This window comes from Talpa occidentalis, unplaced genomic scaffold (assembly GCF_014898055.3).
Source record: "Talpa occidentalis isolate TD23 unplaced genomic scaffold, MPIMG_talOcc4v2.1 talOcc4.13, whole genome shotgun sequence".
NCBI lineage: Eukaryota > Metazoa > Chordata > Mammalia > Eulipotyphla > Talpidae > Talpa > Talpa occidentalis.
The window spans coordinates 66,325,940-66,346,974 of record NW_023601322.1 but is presented as its reverse complement, the minus strand read 5'-3'; the positions used below and the strand labels follow the sequence as shown (position 1 = coordinate 66,346,974).

Here is a 21,035-nt window from a genome sequence, read left to right as displayed (position 1 = left end):
TGAGAAAACACTATAGCCTGGCATGGCTTCTCTTGTGTTTATCTCACATGAGGTAAGGTATTCCACGATTAACAGTAGCAAGCTCCTTTTGAAAACAGCTAGAAAATTGCCTGGTTACTTCTGTGGAAACCTACACATTTCACAATTTCCCAAATTGAGACTTGGGGAGAGTATTATGTGATTGAGATGTGAGTTTCAACTTTAGGGTTTACTTACTTGCGTTGTATGGCATCTGAGTAGATGTGGTCCTTTAAAGCTTAAAATTATTCTACATGCCTTTCAACTTATATTTGTTATTAAAATGGCTTCTGAAAATTCTGCTATTTAGCCTGTTGTTGGCAAACAAAGCTTTCTGTCTTCCAGGGCCATCCTGCCAAAAGAGTTACTCTTAGATTTTCAATTTCTCTTTGCTATGAGATAGTTTGCAATCAACCTGGAGTGTTTGATAGTTTGATATATTTTTCTTTTTTTTTTTAACAAATTAGTATTAAAAATTTACAACTCTTCACCTACCCACCAATAGTACAATGATACAGTTACACATGGGGTAAATAAAGTACAGGAAGAATGAACAAAGCAAAACTAAATAAATAAATGGTAAATCTCACAAACAAATGAGTGAAAGAAGCCAGACATTAAAAATAAAATATATATGGCACAATTCCTTACATAACACAAAGGGTGTTTTGAGATTCTGAGGGTGCCCCATTGCTTGATTGGGATGTTGGTTATGGGACATACCGTCAGCTTGTGAAAATTCATCTGTCTACACATTTATGATACATAATCATTTTGCTTGCATATTATTCTTTAACAAATAATTGAAAAAAGGAGGGAAGTTGATGGGCGATGTGGATCAGAGGAAATGATATGCATGATTGCCCTGACTGCAGCTGCTCAGTTGGCCCTCTCCCCTCCATGGCTTTCCTGCTGGTTGTGCATTCTCTGATGGAGAAATACACATTTAGAGTGATGTGGTAATATTTCCAATCACTGGGCAAAATATTGACATTAGAGAGGTGGCTTTTTAAAGCCTAATATTTGTCATCCACTGTCTGGCACATAGTTGGTACTTGAGTAAACATTGAATTCTTGCAGTTGGTTGTTCAACAAATATCTGTCCAATGCCTGTCCTCTACCTGAAGTTACCAACATTAAATTCACATTCTAAGAACTTTACTGATGTTGTCTCTCAGAGTCAAACTGACTTATTAATGTGAGCATGCTATGATTTTTTTGTTTGGTCTGGTACTGACAAATGCTCAATTAGGGCACAAATAAAATTTAAATAAATAAAGGAAGGAAGAGGCTTGATCTTCCTTTAACATTTATCATAGGGGCTCAGTTCTGTGCTAAGAAGACTAGGTAAAGATTTTATTGGGCTTTTGCCTATTCAAACTAGTATATAACCATTAACTACTTAATCCAAATAGGCCCTCAGGGAGGCCTGGCAGAGTCATTATCTTTACATTATTGCAAGCCAGGTGGCTTGTTCAGGGTTGCGAGGAAGGTCATAGCTGGATTGCAATGACAGCCAACTAAAGTTCAGCCCCTCTATGTCGGGATTCATCAACTGCCCCTTCCCCAGGCATTTGCAAATCTGTCTTTATTTTTTTCTTCATAAGAGGAGCTCCATTTTAGGTTCCTCATTCTACTGAAAATGGAGCTCCCATACGACCCAGCAATTCCACTACTAGGGAGCTACCCAAAGGACACAAAAACATTGATTCCAAAGAACACCTGTACACCTATGTTTACTGCAGCACTATTTACAATAGGTAAAAGCTGGAAACAACTCAAATGCCCAAAAATAGATGACTGGATCAAGAAGATGTGGCATATATACACAATGGAATATTACTCAGCAATCAAAAAAGATAAACCCATACCATTCTCAGCAATGTGGATGGAACTAGAAGGATTTATGCTCAGTGAAATAATCCAAAAGGAAAAAGAAAAATATCGGATGGTTTCACTTATAGCAGGAATATAAGGGAACCAAATAAGACATCAGTGTAAAAAATAATAACACTACAAAACACAACAAGCAAAAACAGACAATTATAAATCAGAGACATACTGCAGGGGAGGAGGAGGGGGAGGGATCAGAGGGAGGGAAGGAAGAGCACAGGGGACTGAGGTGATGGTGCATGTGTGCATTGGTGAAAGAAACTCTATGGGGACTATACCCATGAGGGTGGGGGAAGCAAATATTGTTTAAAAATGAACAATGATGTAAAAAATTAAAAAAATTAACAAAAATAAAAAATAAAAAAAGGGCCTTCCTGGTGGTACAAGGGTTAAGCTGCAACCTATGAAGCTATCCGCAGCTACTGCAGCACGAATTCGATTCCCGGCCAGCCAGGGAGCAGCCCACATGGTGCAGCAGACCTTTCCTGACTCGCCTGCTGCTCCCCTCAGCAGTGTACTTTGGTCAGTCTGCCTGTTCTGTTCCCCAATCTGTCTCTGGTGAATCCTCTCACCACCACCACCACCCCCACCTCTGGCCTGTACCCCAGCTCTTGTGTGCATAAATAAATAAATCTTAAAAAAAAAAAGCTCTATTTTGATGCCATCCTGTCCTGCCCACTCATTCCTACTATCCTTTAGACTCCTTGCCTTAAGAAGCCCTTGGGGAAAGTGCTGGCCCTGGGAATGAAACTTGATGGTCTTCTATTTCAGAAATAGTCCCAAATTGCTGTGCAGACCTCAGCAACTAAATTTTGGAATCCAGCAATTTGGGTTCAAAACTTGGGTTTATTGCTTAGTTGCTGTGTGACTTTAGGCAAGCCACTTAACCTTTCTCAAAACTCAGTTTCCTCCCCTGTAAAGTGGGGATGTTAATAATTGTACTTAACTATAGTGTTGTTGCAAAAATTAAAATAACATACCTGTAAGCACTTAACATGTTGCCTGGCACATAATAAGAGCTTGATGTAGAATAGCTGTCAAGTTATTAGACAAGTGTTAGAGATTGCCTTCAGACAGATATCTAAGCTAGTCACGTCTAGTCTTTTCATCAAAGACATCGCCTGAAGTATCTATGCACAGAATGGAAACCAGGTTCTCAAAGTGAGAGTAGTTCTGTATACATTTGTGTTAGCTAAAATTTGGGAGGGAAATAGACATGTTATGAAAAAGGAGTAGGCTTCAGAACTTACTTACCTGGATGTAGCAAATTGAAGAGAAAGCAGACACACTTTGGAGAGATGCATTTATTACCTCTGGGAGGCTGAGCTGAAGTGCAGCTGAGCAACCAGTATTTTGACATTTATCTGTTTCCATGATGCTTTATGGGCTCTATATAAAACCAATCTAATGACCTTCCTACCAAGGCTGAACGATTTGCTGATGGAGCTGCAGGTTTCTGTGAGCCTTGTGTGTGTGTGTGTGTGTCTGCGTGGCTTTAATTTCATTTCTGGAATAAAGGAAATGCAAAGACATTAACTCTGAATCCATCAAAGGAAGAACTCTGTAATTGCAATTTGGCAGCAAATGTGCTTGTGCTGTGTGCACTCTGAAAGCCAGGGATGATTAATCCTGCACATTTATCTGAGCCCAAGAGCAGACGCATGATAATGACGACTGCATCAGGCAACAGAATGTTGTGTTTAATCCCTGCAGACTTGGGCCTGCTGTGACGAACACGAGCAACAGTATCAACCAGATCTCAGCCAAGAAACATAGACCTGCATGTCCGCTGTGGTAGTCACTAGTCACACATGGCTGCCAAGCACTTGAAATGTCGCTAGTCCAAATGGAGACATTTATAAGCATAAAAGACACCCTGGATTTCAAAGAATCAGTATGTAATAAAAGAGATTAACAATATTTTTTTATTGCATCTATATTAAAATGATATTTTGGATATATTGGGTTAAATAGTGTTAAAGTTAATCTCATCTGTTTCTTTGTACTTCTTTAATATGTCAGTTAATAATTGTAAATAACATGTGGCTCCCATACCTACCTGCCTTGCATTTATTTCTGTGGGCCAGTGCTGCTCTACAGTCAGAGAACAACAGGCGAATCAGATATCTCTCAGGTTTGCTCCCCAACTCACAATCCTTTCTCCTTTGAGGTGACTGCCTTTGTTCTGATCTTAGGGTTGAGTGACCTTCTAGTTGCCATGGTGCTGTTCTTTAACCCAAAGATGGACTCCTGACTCAAGTATGTCAATCAGAATGCTTCCCTGAAAAGCTAGACTAGAAACTGGTGGTGGGAGCTTTAACATGTAACATGGTGACTGTGATTTTCTGCTCTATGGGTCCGCTCTGTGGGTCAGAGAAGTGACCCTTTAGTGGTGAGCTTAACTGTTGATTCTCCACTATGAATATTTGATGTTTATATGATGTTATAATGTTACTTCAGTGAAGAGAAAGAAAAGTAGATGAGCTTAGCTGTGAAGAGAGAGATAATAATGAAGCACATGGCAAGTTCACATAGGTAAATGAAGTGTGAGAGGCTGCTGGTGTTTGAGTCTCTGATAGCAATACATATTTGGCCCAGCCTTTTTCTCATCCTTGGATCCTGTGAGATGTCCTGGATCCTTATCAGAAATGTCAGTGCTGTTCCCTCCATCTAACTCCAGTGGATTTCTGACTGCCAAAGGTCTGAATAAGTGACATGCCAAATCTATTTTTCTTTATCACCTCAGATCTAACAGGAGTAGATTTTCCATAAAGTTCATAAATCTTAAGCCTCAGAGCCACTCAATTGCAGAGTTCTCTTTCAAAGTGCCATTTTGCATTTGCACTTTTGTATTCTTTATCTTAAAGAAGAGTCTCCAAATTGTGTTTCTGGTTTCATAAAGTGTGAGCTTCCTCAGAATATGCTTTCCTTTCTGGGGTGGTAACTGCAAACCTTGGGTACTTTCAGGAAATCTCTTTTGTACACCCAACTTGTAACTATCTTAAGACCTTTGACAAGCCCCCTTTGCCTGCAGTGTCTTTCCTCCACACCTTTGCAGAGTTTCTCCTTGTATGGATTAGCTCTTAACCTCTCGTGTCACTCCCTCCAGAATGCTACCCCACCCAGGGGACTCTTGTGTCTCTATCACACAATCCTCTTTTATTTTCCTGACAGTTTCTTGTTTGCTCATTTATTTTTCTTATTGTTCATTATCTATCTTTCTAAAATGAAAGTAGGAACATTGGCTTGTTCACTGCCACATTCCCAGCATCTAGCATAGCTCCTGGCACATTGTAGCCATTCGGTAAGCATTTGTTAGGATTATACTTATTTATTAAATATTTATAAAGTGCTTCTTGTGTGTTGGGTATGAGTATAAGAACTTTACAAGTAAATGAATAAATAAAGTTTCTAACATCTATTATAGTCCTTGTTCTGTGGTAGATTTCCAATTCCTGATTCCTTCTTACTTGGATGAAAATTGGAACGCATCAAAAAATATTTATTTATTAAGTTATGCTATGTTCCAGGAACAGGGCTAAGTGCTTGGCAAACATAATCTTACCCTATAAGACAGTGTATTCACTTGGGATTGCATTGGGCTGCATATAACTGAATCCTGACAACAGTGGCTTAATTTGCCAAAGATTTATTTTCCTCATGTAACATAAGGTCTAGGGTATGTGTTCCAGGATTTTTATGGCATCTCCATTAAGTCCCCATGGACCTGGTTTCTTCTGCTTTTCTGCTCTGTCATTCTTGGTGGGTACCTCTTACACTCATAGTCATGAAAATGGATACATTCCCTCTGAGTGTATTTTCTTGCTTCCAGCAGGGATGGGGGAAGAACTAAGAGTGAAGACTTTATTTCAGTTGAAGATCCCCCTTCTGATCAGGGATATAGCAATTTTCTTGGAAGTCTCTTGAATACTGCTTATTCAGTGGTCAAACTGGGTTGTATAGTCATCCCTAAGTGCATGGAAGTCTGGTGAGAGTTTTTAATTGGGCACATTACTGCCCTGCTTAAAATACAAATTTTGTTGGTAAAAAGAAAGGGGAAAATAGATTTTATTTTATAAAACAAACAGTGTTTACCATGATTAGGTTCTGTTGTTGTAACCAGGGTCCTAGAGAGTAACTGACAAAGTACTCTGGGCATTCGGTGCACTCCAAACCTCTGAAGTTTATGTAGCTTTTGGGTGATTGGATAAGGGCAAACTAGGGTTACAGATAGAGGAAACTAAGGTTTTTGGTTTTGTTTTTTTTTTTTTTTTTAAAGATTTATTTATTTATTTATACAAGTACTGGGTAGTCAGAAGCGTGGGAGGGTGAGAGAATTCACCAGAGCCAGAGCAGGGAACAGAACAGGCAGACTGGCGAAATACACTGCTGAGGGGAGCAGCGGGTGGCAGGAGAGGTCTGCGCTCCATGTGGGACCCTCTATGGCGGGCTGGGGATCGAACTGGCTCTGCAGAGGCTGCAGGCAGCTTCGCAGCCCAGCGCTCAACTGCTGTGCCACAGGGGATGCCCGGAACTAAGGTTTTAAGTGGTAAAGTGTTTCATTCAAATAATTGGGGGGAGAGGTGGAAAAAGATGTGGAACTGGGATTTAAACTCAGAGCTGTCTGATTCCAAAGCCCATAATCTTCTGGACTGGGCTTGGTAGATCTTAAATGGTGATTTTCTATAATCAAACAGGCCATCTTTTCATGATAGCTTTTCTTTCTTTTTTTTTTTTTTTAATAGAGCCATGGTTTTTGGGTTTTTTTGTTTTGTTTTGTTTTTGTTTGTTTGTTTATACATGCACTGGGTACAGTCAGAAGCGCGGGAGGGTGAGAGAATTCACCAGAGCCAGAGCGGGGAGCAGAGCAGGCAGAAGGACCGAAGTACACTGCTGAGGGGAGCAGCGGGCGGCAGGAGGGGTCTGCGCGCCATGTGGGACCCGCCTCCAGTGTCCGGGGAGCAGCCGGGGATCGAACCGGCGCCTCAGAGGCTGCGGGCAGCTTCGCAACCCAGCACTCAACCGCTGCGCCACTGGGGAGGCCCTTATGATAGCTTTTCATTGTAATAACATCACTAATTGAGCACTTACTGTGTATGAGTTCCTTTATATGCATCATCTCACTTTGAAAATGGCTTTATATTTTTGGAGAAGTCATTCCTAATTATTGTAAAAGTTTTTTTTTTTTTTTAATTCCCCAAACAAATAAACCTAAGCAGTGTAAAAAAGGACTACAAAAGTCTCCAAAAATCCCATCCCAGAGAAAACCAAGGTTACCATTTTGGTAAAAATCTTTCCGGACCTCCCTGGTGGTGCAAAAGGTTAAGACACAGCACTACAAAGCTGTCCACAGCTACTGCAGCACTAGTTCTATCCCCAGCACTGAGGAGCTAACCCACATGGTGCAGCAGACTCTCCTGTCTCGCCCACTGCTCCCCTCAGCACTGTATTTCAGTAGATCTGCCTGTACTGCTCCCCACTTAGTCTCTGGTGAATCCCCTCAACCCACCCCCACCCTGCATCTCTGGCCTGTACCCCAGTTCTTGTATGCGTAAATAATTAAATCTTAAAAAAAATCTTTCCAGACATCTGTCTTTGCAGATTAACATATTAGAGGCATGTTTACATATATGAGTGGATGTAGGCATTATTATCTCCATTTTATAGGCTTAGAGTGGGTAAGTGAGATGACAAAGGGGACAATAAGGTGGGTTTCAATTTTACCTGAACTGATCACTCCAGTTCCCTGGCAGAATTAGAATTGGACACAGCAATTAAACAAATACACACACACATTCCCACACATATATATACACCCACACACACACATTCACACCACACACATATACATATACACACACACTCCAATGCGTACATGTACATACAAATATATTTAATATGTAGTTTAGTATATTTTTTCCTTTAGTGATAGGAAAACATGTTGACTCAGTACATTCAGCAGCTGTAATGAATATACCCTTATGAATAAAATAGGCCATTTTCAGTGCTGTAACCTTTTTGAAACATTGTTAATATGAAGTCTATGTGCAAAGCAATGCTACCCTGATATCACCCAGGATGATATCTCCTGGCCCTGTCACATGCCTGAGGATTCTCAGTGTTTACCGCCTACAATCATTTCATGTGATCTTCATTCTGGTGCACTGCAAATGACTTTTTCATACCACCCCCCACACCTCGAGCTCTGCTGACGCTTTGCTTTGTGGTTGTATTTGCCAGATGTTGTGAACCAAGCTGAATATCTTTAAAGCTGAGGTTTTTGAATGAATGAATGAAATAGGGTCCCTCCTCTCTTATTGATGAATAGTGTATTTACTGTGTAGGGGCTCATCAAGTCCTTTAGAATATGTTTTTCCCTTAATTGGGTGCTGATTGAATAAATGATGACATATCCATGTGTTAGAATGGTGATAAAATGAATGAGGTGGATTAGGAAGAATGCCAAGATATATTATTTAGTAAGAAGAAAAAAAAAGGTGAGGAACATAATCCCTTTCCCTATTTTTGGTAAATTTAAAAAGAATGTAAATAAAGATATCCTTTTTCTGTAAGGATCCATTAAAAAAGAAACATAAGTAATAGTTGTTACCATTAGAAAGGGCAGGAACAGGAGTAATCACTTGTTATGTATTTTTAAAAATATTTATATATGCGTAGAAGAACTGGGATGTAGGCCAGAGATGCAGATCAGGGGGCGAAATGAGAGGTCTGCTGTGTCATGTGGGTTGCTCCCTGGCCAGGGATCGAACTCAGGCTACAGTGGTGATAGCGCTGAGACAACCCCTAGGCCACCAAGGAAGACCCTTGTTATTTTATATTTTAATGTTTAAAATATCAAACCTTATACATGTAATTACTATTCCAGCTTTATTACTATCTAACATCAACAGGAATGATCTAGGCAATGAGAACAAGGGCCAGTAAATGGTTTTTTCTCTGTACTGTTCCATGCTTAAAAAAATTACACTTATTTTTTAAAGATGGTTTCAGAGAGATTTCCTCTCTCCTTAAAAGGACAAGGAAGTAAGGAACAAAGGAGAAGTCTTACCTTAGAGACTTGGTGTTGGGAAAATTCGTGCAACACCCCATAAGCATAAGACATGCAATCTGAGCAACAGTGTAACTGAATCCAGTTTGGGGAACAGATTTTCATTTTCAATTATTATAATAAATCAAGCAGGCTTGTCAAATAGTGTCAATGATATTCAGTTGGTGCTGGCTGCCTGGATTGCTGTTGAGAAGAACCAGAGGCCGTTTCAGGCTGAGCTGTGACTAGGGCAACGTGACTGCCCTGGGTGTGAGCTTAGCGGTTTAGAGAGCAAGCTTCATGTGTGTGGGGGTGGCCTTGGGATAAGTTTTCCCCACCAGCATCACAGTGTGCTGCCTGCAATGTTCCCACATCAAATCAGGAAAAACAGGGTCTAATGGAAACATGAGAAAACATGAAACCTGACGGTGCATGAAATTAGCAACGAACACCAGGAAACATAAAGTCACAGTGCTGTTTATTCTGGGACAGGGTGAAAATCACAATCATTTCACCGAAGTTGGAGCAAAAACCAGAGAAAGACTGAGTACTAACTAATCAAAAGGACCACTACCATCCTTTCAGGTGGTGGCCCTGCCACCCCTCACCTTTAGTTTCTGTGGCTGGGAGAGAAACAGAACTTGGGTGTGTCATCATGTCAGCCTGGCCAGTCCAGGCTGAGCTGTGGAGCCTCAGACCAAAAGTGATTTCATTTCAAGGTCTTTGTGAGGCCGCAGGTGGCCCCCTTTGAGGAGGAGATGGAGGAGACGATGTCTGAACTGATTACCAAGTGATACAAAAGAGGCAGCTAAGCTACTGGCACATCAGCCATTGCTGCTTGCAGTTGTGACTGAGGGATGTTTCAGGCACTCACAGAAGGAACATATCACCTCTGCTGTGGCACATCTCCCAGGTTTAACTAGTGTGGGTTAAAGAGGCCTGTTCCCAAATCGGGTCTTTGTGGACCTCCCTGCAGTTTTTCTTCACTGGATCAGGCAGAGTACATGGCTGTCCCATGCATGAAGATGCTCCTTGCACTGAGCCCAGTATCTGCCACCAGCGTTGTCTGGCTAAAGACAGAGTGCTTTAAATAGCAATATTAAGTGGGCTTCCATTTTCTTTCTTCTTTTTTTTTTTTTTTTTTAAATATTAAATTTTATTTTTATATTCCCCCATACAATTGCAAACGCCCCATTCTGACCCCAATCCTTCCCCTCCCGCCCCCCACCCCCCAAAAAGTGTCTCTGGTTCATAGTTTTTTTGTTGATTTTGATTTTCACTTTCTTATATTCATTTTCCTGGTCCCTTATTTAAGTTTTCTAGATTCCTGCTATGAGTGAGACCATCCGGTATTTTTCTTTTTCTTTTTGGCTTATTTCGCTGAGCATGATCCCTTCCAGTGCCATCCATGTTGCTGCAAATTGCATGTGTTTATCTTTTTTGAATGCTGAGTAATATTCCATGGTATATATGTACCACATCTTCTTGATCCAGTCATCTATTTTTGGGCATTTGGGTTGTTTCCAAAGCTTAGCTATTGTAAACAGTGCTGCTATAAACATAGGAGTGCAGGTGCTCTTTGGAATTGATGTTTCTGTGTCCTTTGGGTAAATACCTAGGAGTGGAATTGCTGGATCATATGGAAGCTCTATGTTTAGTAGGTCCAGAAATCTCCACACAGCTCTCCATAGTGGTTGGACCAGTTTGCACTCCCACCAACAGTGCACAAGAGTTCCTTTTTCTCCACATCCTCGCCAACATTTGTTGTTGCTAGTTTTTTTAATATGTGCCATTCTCACTGGTGTGAGATGGTATCTCATGGTAGTTTTGATTTGCATTTCCCTGATGACAAGTGATGTTGAACATTTTTTCATATGTCTGTTGGCCATTTTCATTTCCTCTTCAGAGAAGTTTCTTTTTAGCTCTTCTGCCCATTTTTTGACTGGATTATTTTCTTTGTTGTTGCTGAGTCTCATCAGCTCTTTGCAGATTTTGTGATCAGTCCTTTATCATTAGTGTTGGGTGCAAAAATGTTCTCCCAGTTGGTGGGGTTTCTCTTTGTTTTTGTTATTGTCTCTTTTGCTGTGCAGAAGCTCTTTAATTTGATGTAGTCCCAGCTGTTTATCTTTCTCTTCACTATCACTGCTTTGGGTGATGTGTCTGTAAAGATGTCTTTGATGTGCAAATCCCGTAGTGTTTCGCCTATATTTCCTTCTATGTATTTTATGGTTTCAGGTCTTATGTCTAGTTCTTTAATCCATTTTGAGTTGATTTTTGTGTATGGTGTGAGGTAGTGGTCAAGCTTCATTCTTTTGCATGTAGCGACCCAGTTTTCCCAGCACCATTTATTGAACAAACTTTCTTTGCTCCAATGCATAGTCTTTGCTCCTTTGTCAAAGATTAGTTGACCATAAATCTGTGGGTTTATTTCTGGATTTTCTATTCGATTCCATTGGTCTGTATGTCTGTTCTTGTTCCAATACCATGCAGTTTTGATGATTATGGCTTTGTAGTATAGTTTGAAGTCTGGGAGTGTGATGCCTCCATTTCCTTCTTTTTTTCAGTAGAGCTTTGGCTATTCGGGGTTTTTGGTGATTCCATATGAATTTCATCAATAATTGTTCTATTTCTTTGAAGAATGCCATTGAGATTTTGATTGGAATAGCATTGAATCTGTATATTGCTTTTGGTAGGATGGCCATTTTAATAATGTTTATTCTTCCAATCCATGAGCAGGGGATGTCTTTCCATTTCTTTGTGTCTTCTTCTATTTCTTTTAACAGTGTTTTATAGTTTTCTTTGTATAGGTCCTTTACCTCTTTTGTTAGATTTATTCCAAATATTTGATTTTTTTTTTGTTTCGATAATAAAAGGGGTGGTTTTTTTGATTTCTTCTTCTTCAGATTTATTGTTTGTGTATAGGAAGGCTACTGACTTTTGCGTGTTGATTTTGTATCCTGCCACTTTACTGAATTGATTGATGAGTTGAATTAGTTTTTCTGTGGAGATTTTGGGGTTCTCTATGTATATTATCATATCATCTGCAAATAGTGATAGTTTGACTTCTTCTTTTCCTATTTGGATTCCTTGGATGTCTTTCTCTTGTCTTATTGCTCTGGCTAGGACTTCCAGTATTATATTGAAAAGCAGTGGTGAGAGTGGACATCCTTGTCTTGTTCCAGATCTTAATGGAATTGCTTTCAGCTTTTCACCATTGAGAATGATACTGGCTGTTGGCTTGTCATAGATGGCCTTTATGATGTTGAGGTATGTTCCTTGTATCCCAAGAATTTCAAGGGCTTTTATCATGAATGGGTGTTGCACTTTGTCGAAAGCTTTCTCAGCATCTATTGATATTATCATATGGTTTTTATATTTCTTTTTGTTGATGTGTTGGATAACGTTGATTGATTTTCGGATGTTAAACCATCCTTGTGCCCCTGGAATGAATCCAACTGGTCGTGGTGAATTATCTTATGGATACATTGTTGGATTCTGATAGCTAAAATTTTATTGAGGATTTTTGCATCAGTGTTCATTAGGGAGATTGGCCTATAGTTTTTCTTTTTTGTGTTGTCCTTATTCGGTTTTGGTATTAGTGTAATATTGGCTTCATAGAACGTGTTTGGTATTGTCCCTTCCTTCTCAATTTTTTGGAAGAGTTTGTGAAGGATAGGCACTAATTCGTCTCTGAATGTTTGGTAGAATTCATTTGTAAATCCATCAGGTCCTGGGCTTTTGTTTTTGGGGAGGTTTTTAATTACCATTTCAATTTCGCTGCTTGTAATTGGTCTGTTTAGGTGTTCTATTTCTTCTTTATCTAGCTTTGGGTGATTGTAGAGTTGTAGGAATTTGTCCATCTCCTCTAGATTGTTGAACTTGTTTCCATATAACTGTTCATAGTAGTTACTGATTATTCTTTTGATTTCTGCTGTGTCCGTTGTGATTTCTCCTCTTTCATTTATGATTCTGTGTATTTGTGCTTTCTCCCTTTTTTCCTTTGTGAGCCTGGCTAGGGTTTTGTCTATTTTATTTATTTTTTCAAAGAACCAGCTCTTGGTTTCATTGATCTTGGATTGTTTTTTTAGTTTCAATTTCATTTATTTCTGCTTTGGTTTTTATTATTTCTTTTCTTCTACTGGTTCTGGGTTTTTTTTTTTGTGTTCTTTTTTCTAGATCTTTGAGCTTCGAGATTAGTTGTTTCTTTGAGTTCTTTCTTGTTTTTTGATGTGAGCTTCTATTGCTATATATTTTCCTCTTATTACTGCTTTTGCTGCATCCCATACATTTAGGATATTGGTGTCCTCCTTGTCATTCAATTCAAAGAATTTTTTAATTTCTTCTTTGATCTCCTCGTTAGTCCAGTGGTCTTCCAGTAGTGTGGCTTTTAATCTCCATGAGGTAGGATAGTTCCTTGCCTTCTTTTTATGATTTATTTCTAGTTTGATGCCTTCGTGGTCAGAAAAGATGGTTGGTATGATTTCAATCTTGGTGTATCTGTTGATGTTTGTCTTGTGCCCCAGTATGTGATCGATCCTGGAGAATGATCCGTGTGCGCTTGAGAAAAATGTGTACTCCGTTTTTTTTGGGTTTAGTGTTCTATAGATGTCTGTTAAGCCCAAATGCTCTAGGTCCTTATTTAGAGCTTTAGTTTCTTTACTTATTTTTTGTCTTGTTGATCTATCCATTGTTGATAGTGGTGTGTTGAAGTCTCCCACTACATATGTGTTTTCTCTGATGTCTGTTTTCAGAGAGGACAACAGTTGTCTGATATATTTTGGTGCTCTTTCGTTTGGTGAGTATATGTTAATGAGTGTTATTTCTTCTTGAAGTATTGTCCCCTTAATCATAATGTAGTGACCATTGGGGTCTCTTTTTTTTTTTGAGTTTGAAGTCTGTTTTATCTGATATAAGTATAGCTGTTCCTGCTTTCTTTTTTGGCCCATTTGCTTGTAGGATTGTTTTCCATCCTTTGACTTTGAGCCTATTTTTATCTTTTGTAGCTAAATGTGTTTCCTGGAGACAGCAAAAGGTTGGGTTTTGTTTCTTAATCCAGGCTGCAACTCTGTGTCTTTTTATTGAAGAGTTTAGTCCATTTACATTTAGAGTTAATATTGATATGTTAGCATCTGTATTTGCCATTATGTTTGTCTTTCCTTTGATTTTATTTATTTATTCTTTTAATAACTTTTTTTTTTTTGTCTTCTTTCGTTGTTATTCGTCCTCTGAGGTTCTGGCTTTAGGATTCCTTGTAGTATTTTTGGAGTGGGGGTTTAGTCGCAATGAAATTCCGGAGTTTCTCTTTGTCTGGGAAGGTCCATATTCTTTCTTCATGGAGGAAAGAGAGCTTTGCGGATAGAGTATTCTTGGTTGGCATCTGTTTTCTTGGAGTCTGTTGACTATGTCCCTCCACTCTCTCCTTGCCCGTAGTGTTTCTTCAGAGAAGTCTGATGTCAGCCTGATTGGTTTTCCTTTGAATGTTATCTGTTTCTTCCCTCTTGTCAGCTTCATTATTTTTTCCTTGTCCTGGATTCTTGGGAGCTTTACTATTATGTGTCTTGCTGTGTTTTTCCTTTCGTCGTGGAAGTTTGGTGTTCTTCTTGCTTCTTGTATATCAATTTTCAGCTCCTTCTTCTCATTTGGAAGTTCTCTTCAATTATATCCATGAATATTTTCTCTGTTCCTACATCTCTCTCCTCTCCTTCTGGAATCCTATAACTCTTATATTTCCTTTCCTCATGGAGTCAGATAGTTCCCGAAGTCTTTCTTCATTCTTTTTCCTTCGTACTTCTCTTTCCTTTTCTGTTTTGGTTCTTTTTATTTCTGTGTCTTCAAGATTACTTATTCGTTCTTCCATTTCATCTATTCTGCTTTCATTGCTTTCCCAGAGTTCTTTAGTTCCTCCATTAATTCTTTGATCTCCTGCATTTCTCTTACTTCCCTCTTTAGGGACTCAATTTCCTTCTTCTGATCTATCACTTTTTTAATCATGGCAATTTTAAATTCTCTTTTGGAAGGCTCAGAAGTTCTTCCAAGTTGCTGTCGTTGCAATCTGGGGAGTGGTTTTCTTTTTGTGGTGTGCTTCTTTCCTGAGGAGTTGTTAGGTTGCGTGTGGTTCTTCTACTCCCTACTGTCTGTTTTCTAATTTGTCGTATGCGTTGGGACACTGTGTTGCTCGGACTGACTGATATCTTGGGTGAACTTCTCCGCTCCCCTCTGGCTCTTCCAGGAGCCATCTCTGTCTTCTGGGGGAGCTTTCTGCTGGTTTTAGGCAGTTTTTACTGAAGAAATGTCCCTGTTCTCAAATGGCGAAGCGGGATGCAGTCCCTGCACCTCCGGTTTCAGGCACACTCTTCTGCGCACCCGGTCTGCCCCGGACGTGGGTGCCTGCTCCCTCTGTGGGCTCAGACTGCTGGTCGGAAGGGGCCTGGCGTGGAATACTTCCCGGCTGGCCACTGGGTCCTCCAGAAACCTTCTGCCCTTTTCAAGCAGACTTAAGAAATGTCCTGTTTTATAGGGTGTTAGTGACTTTTTTTTTTCCTGGTCGCTAGGTGGCGCCAGAGATCTCTCCTATTGTCCTTGGGGGGCTGTTTTTCGCCTCCCCCCACCCCGTGGGACAGAGAACAGAGCGGGAATGGTAGGGTACACCTCAACAGCTTTGGGGTGCTGTGTCTGCCTTGTGCCCCACCGTCGTGGAGAAACCACGCCCCGAATTTTCGTGCCCCGGGTCTCAGTTCAAAGCCCTCAGGTCCAGGACGCGGGCTGTAGCCCAGTTCAGTGGCGCGGGAATGGCGCCTTTTGCACCCGGCTCCCGTGCCTGGGCGCCTGGTTCCTGCTTACTCAGGGAGGGACCTTCACCTCAGTGAGGACCTCCGTGCGTCTCCCCGCAAGCCTAGGTCGTCTCCCCGCAAGCCTAGGTCGCAGGCGCGGGGACCTGGGCAGCCGCGATCCCGGTCTGCACTTGCTTTTCAAGCTCCCCGAGCGCGCCGCGTTTCCCGCGCAGGCTTACCGGCAGCCCGGGCTGTGTGCGCGTCTCCCGGGGTCTTTGTTCTTCTCTAATGGCGCCCGGAGCCGTTCGCTCACCGCCGCGGCAGATCCTGCAGGGTTCGCCTCAGCTCCCGTTCACGGGGTGTGGTGGCTGCAATAGTTCCTTTCCGCTCACAGTCCCGCTTGCTGCGTCGTTTGTTCTTGTTGGTTGTTTTGGTTTGTTGTTTCCTCCTCTCTGCCGGTCGGAGAGTGCCGCCTCTGTGGGCGGGGGAGGGGAGCAGGGTTCTCCATTTTCTTTCTTCTTGAGCTGCAATTAGATGACAATGAAGGGTCAGGGAGCCCTGGGAGAAGAGCTAGAGACTTGCAGTGCTTGGTCTTTTCACCTCTGAAGATACCTATGGGATTTGGTCAAGTCAATTTGATTTAGTATTTAAACTCTTTGTTTGCTTTTTTTTTTTTTCCTGTTTGTTTTTAAGATTTATTATTTATTTATACAAGCACTGGGTACAGTCAGAAGTGCGGAAGGGTGAGAGAATTCACCAGAGCCAGAGCGGCGAACAGAACAGGCAGACTGACGAAGTACACTGCTGAGGGGAGCAGCAGGCAGCAGGAGAGGTCTGCGCGCCATGTGGGACCCTCGCCCGGTGGCCGGGGATCGAACTGTGCTGCAGAGGCTGCGGGCAGCTTCGCAGCCCAGCGCTCAACCATTGCGCCACCAGAGGAGGCCCTGCTTTTTTTTGCTTTTTAAGTACAAACTGCAAAGTGTAAATAAATTACTCTCCTTTCATAATTAGCAGAAGGACATGACCAAACAGGATCATTTCAGTTTTCTTCTGTTGATACTGCCTTCTTCTTGCCCCAAAATGCTAATGATAGTCTTCCATCTCCACCTCCCTTACAGACATTATGATTTGAGAACCTGTCCATTTTGTCTCTTAAAATCAGGTAAAGCTAGAGTCTCTAGAGAGGGAACATAAGCAATACAGAGAGTGGGATGTGTGTGGGGGTGGGGGTGGGGGTGGGGGTAAAGGCTACATATCCATTCTAGACATACCTTCCTTCATTCTTCTCTTTAACAAAGACAGTGTATTTATAATGTGCTTACCACAAACAAACATGATTGGTCTGTTAAAAATCTGTTTTGCTGTTTTGATTTTCTTTTTTCATTGTACCTGTCTGTGTCATTCCTGTTAATAGCAAGATTAATAGGCAAAACCTACTAAATGTTTAAGCAAATTTTAAAACTGAACCTCTTGTACATAAATAAATGAATGAAATTGCTTGGTTCTGTTTTTGCAATTTTGTGTGTTGTACTTCTGCAACTCCTCCATCATTATCCCGGGATCTTTCGAGTACCCACCTAGACATGGATCTTTCGAGTACCCACCTAGACATGACCTTCACCAGTTTGCAGTTTCCTTAATTAATTGCTTAAGTTATTCTTCTTAATAGTGGTTAAATGAGCATAGACTGTCAGCATTAAAACTTTCACAAATGAAGTATTTGGCTAAATTATTTTATTTATTTATTTTTTGTGTAGAAGATCTGGGATATAGATCAGAGATGGAAAGGGTGAGAGGATTCATCAGAGACATGGGGAGCAGAAAAGGCAGATTTACTGAAATACACTGCTTAGGAGAGCAGCGGATGAGACAGGAGAGGTCTCCTGTGCCGTATGTGGGTTAGCTCCCTGGCTCGGGATCAAACTCAGGCCATAGTGGTGATAGTGCTGAGCGTTAGCTCCTAGGCCACCAGGGACATGCTGAAGGATTTGGCTTTAAAGAAGCATTATGAGCAAAAACATTTTTAAGTCATTCTGAAAAGATGGCTCACAGAACTGGTATTGCAAAGAAATATATGACTTTTATGCCAAAGATAATGCTACTTTTAAAATAAGTATATTGTTCACACAAAAATTGTATATGAATGTACATAACAGCATTATTCATAATAGCCAAAAAAGTGTAAATGACCAAATGTTCAGCAGTTGATCAACAGATAGATAAGACATGGTATATCTATACTGTGGATTCTTCAACAGTTAAAAAAAAAAAAAGTATGGATAGACACACTATAATATGGATGAAATTTGAAAACATGCTAGGTGAAAGAAGTCAGACCATGTACTATATGATACTATTTATCATATCATACAGCCCATATACTGTATGATACTATTTATCTGTAATGTCCAGTTTAGGCAAATCCATAGAGACAGAAATTTGTTTAGTGGTTGCCAAGTTTGGTGGGGGGTGGGAGGGGCTAGGATGATGAGAGCAGAAATGGAGAATAACTGCTTAATGAGTCCAGGGTTTATTTTTGGAAGGGTAAAAATGTTTTGGAACTAGATGCACAGCATAATGAAAGCATTAAAAGCCACTACAGTATACATTTTCAAATAATTTCATGTTACATGAATCTTATTTCTATTTTAAAAAAGAAAGAAATTAAGTACAGATACATACTAAAATATGGATGAACTTTGAGAACATTATGCTAAGTGAAAGAAGCCAGACCCAAAAGGTCACATATTGTCTGATTCCATTTATATGAAATGTCCAGAATAGGCAAATCTGTATAGACAAAAAGAAGATGAGTGGTTGCCTAAGGCTGAAGGGGGTTTAGTAGAAAATGGGGAGTGACTGCTAATGGATACAGGATTTCTTTTGGGGGTGATAAAAATGTTTTAAAATGGATTGTGGTGCAGATTACACACTGCAAATATATGGAAAACCACTGAACTATACATTTTAAGTGGATGGATTGTATGGTTTGAGTGGCATATGTCAACAAAATTTATATTAAAGAAAGATGTGTATACATCTAAACTTTTGAAAAATTGAGTTATTTCAGGGGCAGCTAGGACAGGATGCTACCTGCAGCCTAAAGAATACTGTCTCTTAGTTTATCTAATGTATAAGTTGTCATTTTTATGAATTGAGTTTTTTGAAAAGCAGGACTCCCAACAAACATTTAAGCAGATGAATGAAAAAGAATCAGGGATATAGAAATAAACATAAGTTTTTAAGGACAGTTTGTATATGATAAAGATTTTTTAAATGATATTCAACAAATGGTGTGAGATCTAGTTATCTATTAAAAAAAGTTTCATTCTTACCTTACTCCTTTCCCCAAAATAAACTGCAACATGATTAAATATGTCCATATGAAAAAGAAAATTATGAAGTACTAGAAGAAATATACTGAATGTTTTCATGATCTTGGGGGGTGAGGAAGATCTTCCTAAATTAAATCCAGAAATCAGTTAAAACTGTCCTCCATCGTGGCATCTTTCCCAACTACTCCAGTACATATGGCTATTTCTTCCTTACCTGAACTTCTTTGGATTTATTTATTTATTAGGTTTTAAAATTTATTTTTATTAATTTATGCATACAAGAACTGGCACGCAGGCCAGAGGTGCAGGGGGTGAGGATTCATCAGAGACAGAGTGGGGAGCAGAACAGGGGACTCCACCAAAATGCATTGTTGAGGGGAACAACGGGCGAGGCAGGAGAGGTCTGCTGTGCCATGTGGGTCAGCACCCTGGCTGAGGATGGAACCCATGCCTCAGCAGCTGCTGACAGTTTGATAGTGCTGAGATTTTATCCCCTGCACCACCAGGGAGGCCCCTTCTTTTGATTTAGACAAAAATACCTGACTAGAAAGGGAAGTGAGCATATTGTATCTGCCAACTCCAGACAACTTGGCAGTGATTACTCAGTACTGTAGTACTGAAAGAATTCTTAGTGGCATTTGACCTCAGTGTCAGTATTGTAATCAATTATTGATGTCTATCCTGGGCATAGGATAGGTAGCACAAATTACTTGCATTTCCCCTGCATTTTAAGTACCTAAAGCCTAGGCACCATATCTTATACTTTGTGTTCTTCTTAGTAATGTGTGTTTGTGTTGTTATTGTGCTTATATTCCCTCAGAATTTCTCATGAAGCCAGGCACAGGAGTACTGAAAAAACACTGTGATAATACTAGGGAAAAAAAAATACCAGGAAGAGTACAGCAGCAATCTGAAAATAGGAGCACAATAGTTTCCAGGCATAGAAATTATCTCAGATTTGACCTTTACTTTATGGTTGAAGCAATGAAGGTGACAGGGAGTGGGTGCAATGAGAATGGGCACATCTTAACTTTTTGTCGTTAAACAGAACCTGTTTACCTTCAAACTGTACCCACTGCATGTGGGCTTTGTATGTGGATGGAAAACAGAGAAGTTTATTTAAGCAGAGAAAGCTACCCAGGGAGTAAGAATCAAATACCTATTTATGGAATAGAATGAACTGAAAAACCTCTAGGTGTTCCATGCAGGTCAAGTTTTAATTTCTCTGGCAAGAAGCTTGCAAACTTTTGACCAACCAGGTTAACAGAGCAGCAGCATCAACTGCCAGATCCTCCCATGGCCCAATAAGTCTCTTTCCTGTTCTCAATTCTGTTTGCTGATTTAAATTCACTCTAACTCATTCTAGCACTTGCACCCCATTGTAGCCTGCAGGAGCCCAGTCTCAGGCCTGCTTTTTGAGGTGATCCTCATCTCATCTCAACCCACAAGGACTTACCCACGGAAAGCCCAGGCCATGAAAACTCCCTTGGTCTCAGCAACTGGAAAATCTGTGTCATCAGAGATTTCGCTAGAAAAGTCATCTCTTCCGCTCCCTGCAGTTTTGAAGAAGCAAGGAACAAGTGAAGAGGCACGTGATAGTTCTTGGTATTTGCAGTTTGTGAAAGTACTTTTACATTCATATCCCATTGAGTTGATCGTCATGATATAAAAAACTAGGGCCAGGGGCCTACACCTTTTTTCTTGAAGTAAATCTGTCTTACAAGAGCAATTTTTGCCAAAGTTCATAAAAACGGTCTTTCTTTTCTGCTGGCAAAGCATACTTCCCTCCCTACCCTGATGAGGAAGTCTAGTCTCCAAGTGGAAGGAAAGCTTGGGAATTCGCTCAGTTGGGAAGGATGTGCTTATACCATGGGCAGTGATGTCTGTGTTTTGGAAAGGGAAAGGGAATGAAATTTTTAGGCTGCAAGCCTCTTAGGAGACAGCTGGGATGGATCTATTTTTGGGTGCCTT

The 21,035-nt window shown here is 40.5% G+C and overlaps 1 long non-coding RNA gene across 2 annotated transcripts in view; it reads left to right on the top strand.

Annotated features, from left to right (window-relative positions):
• LOC129145621 (uncharacterized) overlaps nt 1-20,647 on the top strand; it is a 57,679-nt gene extending 37,032 nt beyond the window's left edge. Inside the window, exon 3 of one of the 2 annotated variants that reach the window (XR_008551423.1) lies at nt 20,450-20,647. This is a non-coding gene — a long non-coding RNA (uncharacterized LOC129145621). Of the gene's footprint in view, nt 1-3,624; nt 3,816-20,449 lie in introns of those variants that run through there. The other variant, XR_008551424.1, reaches the window with a different exon arrangement.
• The last annotated feature ends 388 nt before the right edge of the window (nt 20,648-21,035 follow it).